This window comes from Trichosurus vulpecula, chromosome 1, assembly GCF_011100635.1.
Source record: "Trichosurus vulpecula isolate mTriVul1 chromosome 1, mTriVul1.pri, whole genome shotgun sequence".
Taxonomy (NCBI): Eukaryota; Metazoa; Chordata; class Mammalia; order Diprotodontia; family Phalangeridae; genus Trichosurus; species Trichosurus vulpecula.
The window spans coordinates 275,588,253-275,594,312 of record NC_050573.1 but is presented as its reverse complement, the minus strand read 5'-3'; the positions used below and the strand labels follow the sequence as shown (position 1 = coordinate 275,594,312).

General features: G+C 38.3%; 1 pseudogene; it reads left to right on the top strand.

Moving 5' to 3' along the window:
* The first annotated feature begins 1,078 nt into the window (after positions 1 to 1,078).
* Positions 1,079 to 5,535, top strand: LOC118837015 (annotated as a pseudogene).
* The last annotated feature ends 525 nt before the right edge of the window (positions 5,536 to 6,060 follow it).

The window sequence follows — 6,060 nt, the reverse complement described above, 5'->3', positions numbered from 1 at the left end:
TAGAAGCAGCAGAGAGCTCTGAAGAAACTGAACGTAGTGTAGGTCTAGGTTTCCATGGGATCCAGGTACCAAGTTGCAAACAAGGGCCTCACTCTTTAAGCTCATCAAGTTGATGAGATATTACTCTCTTTGATCCTCCACTTATGCTTTCTAATATCAAAGGGATTAAAAAAAATTCTTATTGGATTGACTCTGGTTCAGGCCTCCTTTAGCAGTGCTCCAAAATCTCTTCTCCTTGATCTTCATACTGACACCCTCAGAATTTCACCTCCCATTTTATTCTGTATTCTTATATTAAACTATTTTCTTCCTAAAGCAACTTATGCCATTTCTCTGCCTCAGTTTCTTCTATCACTTCACCATCCTGCACAATGGAATACCTCTCAATGCAAATGGCCCCCTTTACATTCTCTGCCTCAGTTTCTTCTATCACTTCACCATCCTGCACAATGGAATACATCTCAATGCAAATGGCCCACCATTACTTTGCCCTCTGCTCATTTTGAGGCTACTGAATTATTCCTCTCAATTGAGAGGAATACACCATAAACTCCATATTTCTCATTCCCCATACTTCCTACTCATTCAGCAGTTCCCAATTGTTCATCCTTTACTTCAAAATCAGCTGAATGAATGATTCTTCTTGTCAATGATAACCATTCTACTAGTGCCCTTGATACAGCCTCCTCTCCCAACTCCTTCAACAGCTTCCCCCCGCTCCCATTCCTTCTTTTCTTCCTATCTTTAATTTTTCTTAACCTTTTGGCTCCTTCCTTGCTACCTACAAACTTAGCTAGGTCTCCTACGATCCTTAAAAATTTACCCCTTCTCCCATTTTACACCTTCCTCCCCTGCTCTTCCTGCTTACTTTCTCTTATTTCTCTCTTGCAATCTGTGGCCATGTGGGGTGAGGGGGTGTTCTCCCTTTCTCAACTTCATTTTTATGTCCTCCCTGTGTTCACAAAACATTGTAGGGCTTCTCTACTCTTTGCAACTCTCTTAGGTTTGGTTTTTCTCTCTAACTCTTGGCCCTCCCCCAATTCATTTCTTCCTTCCCCTTTCCTCTCCTGGCCCTGCCATGAATGAAAAGTACAAAGTGATTGTGATGGGAACTGGCTTCATGATGAGTGGAACTGAGGCATGGGGAAATTAAGTGAATTGCCCAAGATCACACATGCCAACAATACATCCTTTCAGGAATCATGTCAGTAAATGGAAAAAAGATCCTCTTATGGAAGTGAAACTGCATCTACTATAACACTGGAAGATTTATACAAAAAGTTTAATATTCCAGGATCCCTACCAGCCTCAAAAGTAAGGGGAAGAGTCTGGAATGTGGACCTAATTCCTTATGTCTAACGGTCAGTTGGTTAAGATGATACTTTTATAGATGTCACCAAATATCTGCCCTTCAAAGTTAATGAAGGAAACTTTGTTTACAAGGGAGGGGGAATCTGCAAAGTTCCTTCCACTAAGGCATAAGCCTTGGCATCTAGCATGCAGGCATTGTTCGAGAAATGTTAGTTCAGGAAGTTCTTAGCATATATTGCCAACCTTGATGAAATAGACTCCAGAATTTTTGAGGGTGTTGATCCTAGGAAGACTACAATGTGAGATGTATACAAGAGCCAAGATGTCATAGATTTTACTGGTAATGCCCTTGTCCTTTACAGAACTTATGACTATTTAAATCAACCATGTTATGAAACCATAAATAGAATTAAACTTTATAGTGACTCATTGGCAATATATGGCAAGAACCCAAGTATCTGCAAGGCCGAGTGCCATTTATGGGGGTACCTATATGTTGAATAAGTCAAATGAAGACATCTTTGTAAATAATGGACAAATGGTTGGTATAAAATCTGAAGGAGAGGTTGCTAGCTGCAAGCAGTTTGTCTTTGACCCTAGTCATGTAAAAGAGAGGCCCGGTGATCAGAGTTATCTGTGTCCTAAATCACCCAATTAAAAATCAGTGATGCCAACTCTTGCTAGCTCATCATTCCACAGAACTAGGTTAACACAAAGTTAGATACTTACATTTGCATGATTTCTTCTGCTTACAATGTGGTAGCACAAGGAAAGCATCTAACCACCATTAATACTACTGTAGAAACCAGAGAATATGAGCAAAAAATCAGACCAGCATTAGGGCTCTTGGCACTACCTGATCAGAAATTTGTTACCATCAGTGATTGCTATATTCCAGCTGATTTGGGAACAGAAAGCCAGACACTCCGGTACTTTAATTCACCACCATTCTCTTTTCTTCTGACTGGAGAGTGGAGTCATGAACTCCAAATCTTCCTTTTAAAGGAGGTGCTCAGCTCAGAACATCTCATTTCTTTTTTTTTTCAATATTACATTTTTTTATTTTTAGTTTACAACACTCAGTTCCACAGGTTTTTGAGTTTCAAATTTCTTCCCCTCCCTCTCCTCCCCTCTTCCCCCAAGATGGCATGGGATCCAATTTATGTTCTACATATACCTTCACATTAAACATATTTACACAATAGTCAAGTCGTAAAGAAGAACCATGATCAATGGAGTGAATCATGAGAAAGAAGAAACAAAACAAAAAAAATAGAAAAAAAGAGGGAGCAGATACATCCCTTCAATCCGCATTCATACTTTATCTGGATGTTGTAGCTCTTTCCATCATGAGACCTTTGGGGACATCTTTGAACTTTGTATTGCTGAGAAGAGGCGAGCCTATCAAGTTAGGCATCACAGAATCAATATGTCTGTGGTTGTGTACAATGTTCTCCTGGTTCTGCTCCTCTCGCTCAGCATCATATCATGTAGGTCTTTCTAGGTTATTATAAAGTCTGTATCTTCCCCATTTATTATAGCACAATAGTATTCCATTACATTCATATACCACAACTTGTTTAGCCATTCCCCAATTGATGGGCATCACCTTGATTTCCAATTCTTTGCTACCACAAAAAGAACTACTGTGGTGGTATTTTTTTAAAATTAAATTAAGATTTTTTATTTTTAGTTTACAATACTCAGGTCTGCATGATTTTGAGTTCAAGATTTTCATCAGAACATCTCATTTTTAACCTGGTGGTACTAATTTGAGACTTCTCTGACTTTTCCACTATGCCCCAAAGTCAGACACCTTCCCTGGTCCTCTTCTCTCAGCTTTTCAGCTTCTTTTTGTCTATTGTCTTCCTTCATTGGATTGCAAGCTTCTTAAGGGCAGGAATTGTGTTTTTTTTTTTTAAATATTTGTATCCCTAGCATTTAGCACACTGAATGGCACATAGTAGATACTTAACAAATGTTTGTTGACTGACTGAAGAAATGAAACAAAAAATATGATGTTTATGGGGGAAGACTAATATTAGTAATATGCTAACAGCTAATTAGGAGAAATTTAAATTCCAGCTAATACAGAGTTATATAAAAACCTAATGAACATTATATGAAATCAATATTATATACCTTGCTTTTACAGCCACTTCTTTGAGATTGAAGTGTACTGTGCCCCTAAATTTTTCCTTCCCCTTTTTAATATCATGTCTTACTATCTTTTTTTCTGGGATGACTGACCAGAAGTGTCATTCAATTTCTTTGTCATTCAATTCTCTCTCTCTGTCCCTCTCTCTGTCCCCCCACCCCTCTCTCTCTCTTTCTCTTGCTCTCTCCGCCTCTCCCTCCTTCCCCCGTCTTCTCCCACCTCTCTGTTTTTAAAGGTAAAACACAGTTTAAGCATACGCTCACTGAGGCAGAAAAATAGAATTTGATACACTATTTCTCTCTTTTAAATATTACAGCCTTTCCATTTGTATGCTTATTGGGCTCAAGTGTTGATTCTTTGAGCTCACGTACTGTTTTCTTAACATTAATGAGACCTTAAACTTCATAGTGCCGGACAGCATCCTTAAGTTTCATAACTTTCAATTTTTGCCTCATATCATATTTGATGGTGCCCAAATAGCATAGCTACTAGTGTTGGTTCATAGTTATAGGCATTGATTTTTAGCCCAATTTCAGCTTTTAAAACTGTTTACATAATTTGGGAGAGGCCTGTGTGCCTAAAGGCCCCTTTGGTGTTTTAATATAAAAAAACTGATGAAAAAAAAGTAATAGCAGGCAAGATTTGAAAGTACCTTTTATCTTGCTGGCATCTTTGATGCAGTATTATTTTGACAGAGCCTCTGAATCCATGATGTTTCATAAAATGGCTCTAAATGATTTCTGTACTGCAAAGTAAAGATAAACTGGAAACCAACCAACCAAAAAAACCCTTGCATTTGACCCTCAAGCTATCACTTTATGTCTCTTTCCCCTTTTTGCAACCAAACTTTTAGAAAATTATTTCTGTTTGTATCTCCATTTTCTCATCTACTACTCACTTCTCAACCCCTTGGAATCTGACTTCCTGACTTCATCACTCTATTGAAATTGCTCTCTCTAAGGTTATCTATCAATGGTCTCTTAACTGCTAAATCCAAGGGCTTATTGTCAGTTTTCAGCTTTCTTGTCTGTAGCTTTAGAACTATCAAATATGTTCTTCACCTAGATCAGGGGTTCTTACTTGAGGTCTGTGAACTTAAACTGTTTCAATAACTACATTTTAATATAATTGGTTTACTTTGTAATCCCATGTATTTAATTTAATGCATTTAAAATTATTATTCTTATAAGTGATCCCATACCGATCACCATACTGTCAAAGGGGTCGTAACACAGAAAAGTTTAGGAATTCCTGATCTAGATAGTCTTTTCTCTTTTGGCTTCTCTGACCTGGATCTCTTACCACCCTCCTATCTATTATTTTTCAATTTCCATTTCTGGGACATCATTTATCTTTTGTCCGTGAAAGCATGGGCACCTCATGAGACACTGCACTGGACTTTTCTTTTTCTTCACGATCTCTTAAATTTCTCTGTGTTCAGTTATTAGCTCTGTGCCTGACTCCCAATTCTACATAGTCACCCCAATCCCTCTCCTGAGTTCTAATCCCATATCATCAACTGTTAGACATCTACCTGGATATACCATTGGCATCTCAAACTCAAAAGGATATGAAATGGAACTGATTTTTTTCTCTACCAAACCTTCCCCTCCTCCAAACTTTCCTTTTTCTATTAAGGGTCATAATTCCAGTCATAAGGGTTTACAATTTCAAACTCAGACTCTTCCCTCCTCCTATGCAAGCAAGTTATTAAGTCTTATCGATTTTATCCCCTCAACCATAACTTTCCTTTTACTCATATAGCCACTACAATTCATACCTATATACCTATATATTGGTTGAGCAATTGCAATAATTTCCTAATTGGTCTCCTTGCTTCCACTCTTTTCCCTCTAGACTTCATACTCCACAAGGTCACTAAATTAATATTACAAAGACATAGGTCTGACCATATCACTTCTCTGCTTGAGAGTCTAGTATGGTTTCTGAATGTTTCTAGGATAAAATACAAATTTATCAGTCTAGCATTTAATGCCCTTAACAATCTGACTCCCACCTCCTGTTTTTCCCCTTTCAGCTTTGCTTCTGATTTTTCTGGACCTTGATACCGTGTCTCATCTGCCTCAGTTCCTAAAGCCTCCTCACCCTGGAACATCTTTCCATCATCCTGTCCTTCTTCTCCCATTGGTTAGTTCATCTGGGGACCTCCATTTCGAGGTAGGGCCCAGATGGGCAATCCTTAATTCCCCTCCCCACTTTGCTTCTGACATTCCAGTGTCTACATATAGTGAATGCTTAATAAATGCTAGTTGTTCTGTTGCCTCCCATCTAGCTTTCTTTACTCCTTTTGTATTACTCCTCTTCGTGTTTCCTAAATTCCAGCCAAACTATCCTACCGATATTGCCTACTTGATATTCTTTCTCATCTCCATTTCAGGCTGTATAAGATGCCTGGGATCCACTCTTTCTCTCACTTCTATGTCTTAAAATTGGCTTCGTCATATAAGCTTCAGCTCAGGGGCTCTCTCCTACTCAACAACTTTCTTGATTCTTCCATTTGTTAGTGTTCTCCCCCTCCTCATATTATCTTTTATTTACTTAAGATCTGCCAAAACCAGAATAACTAATAA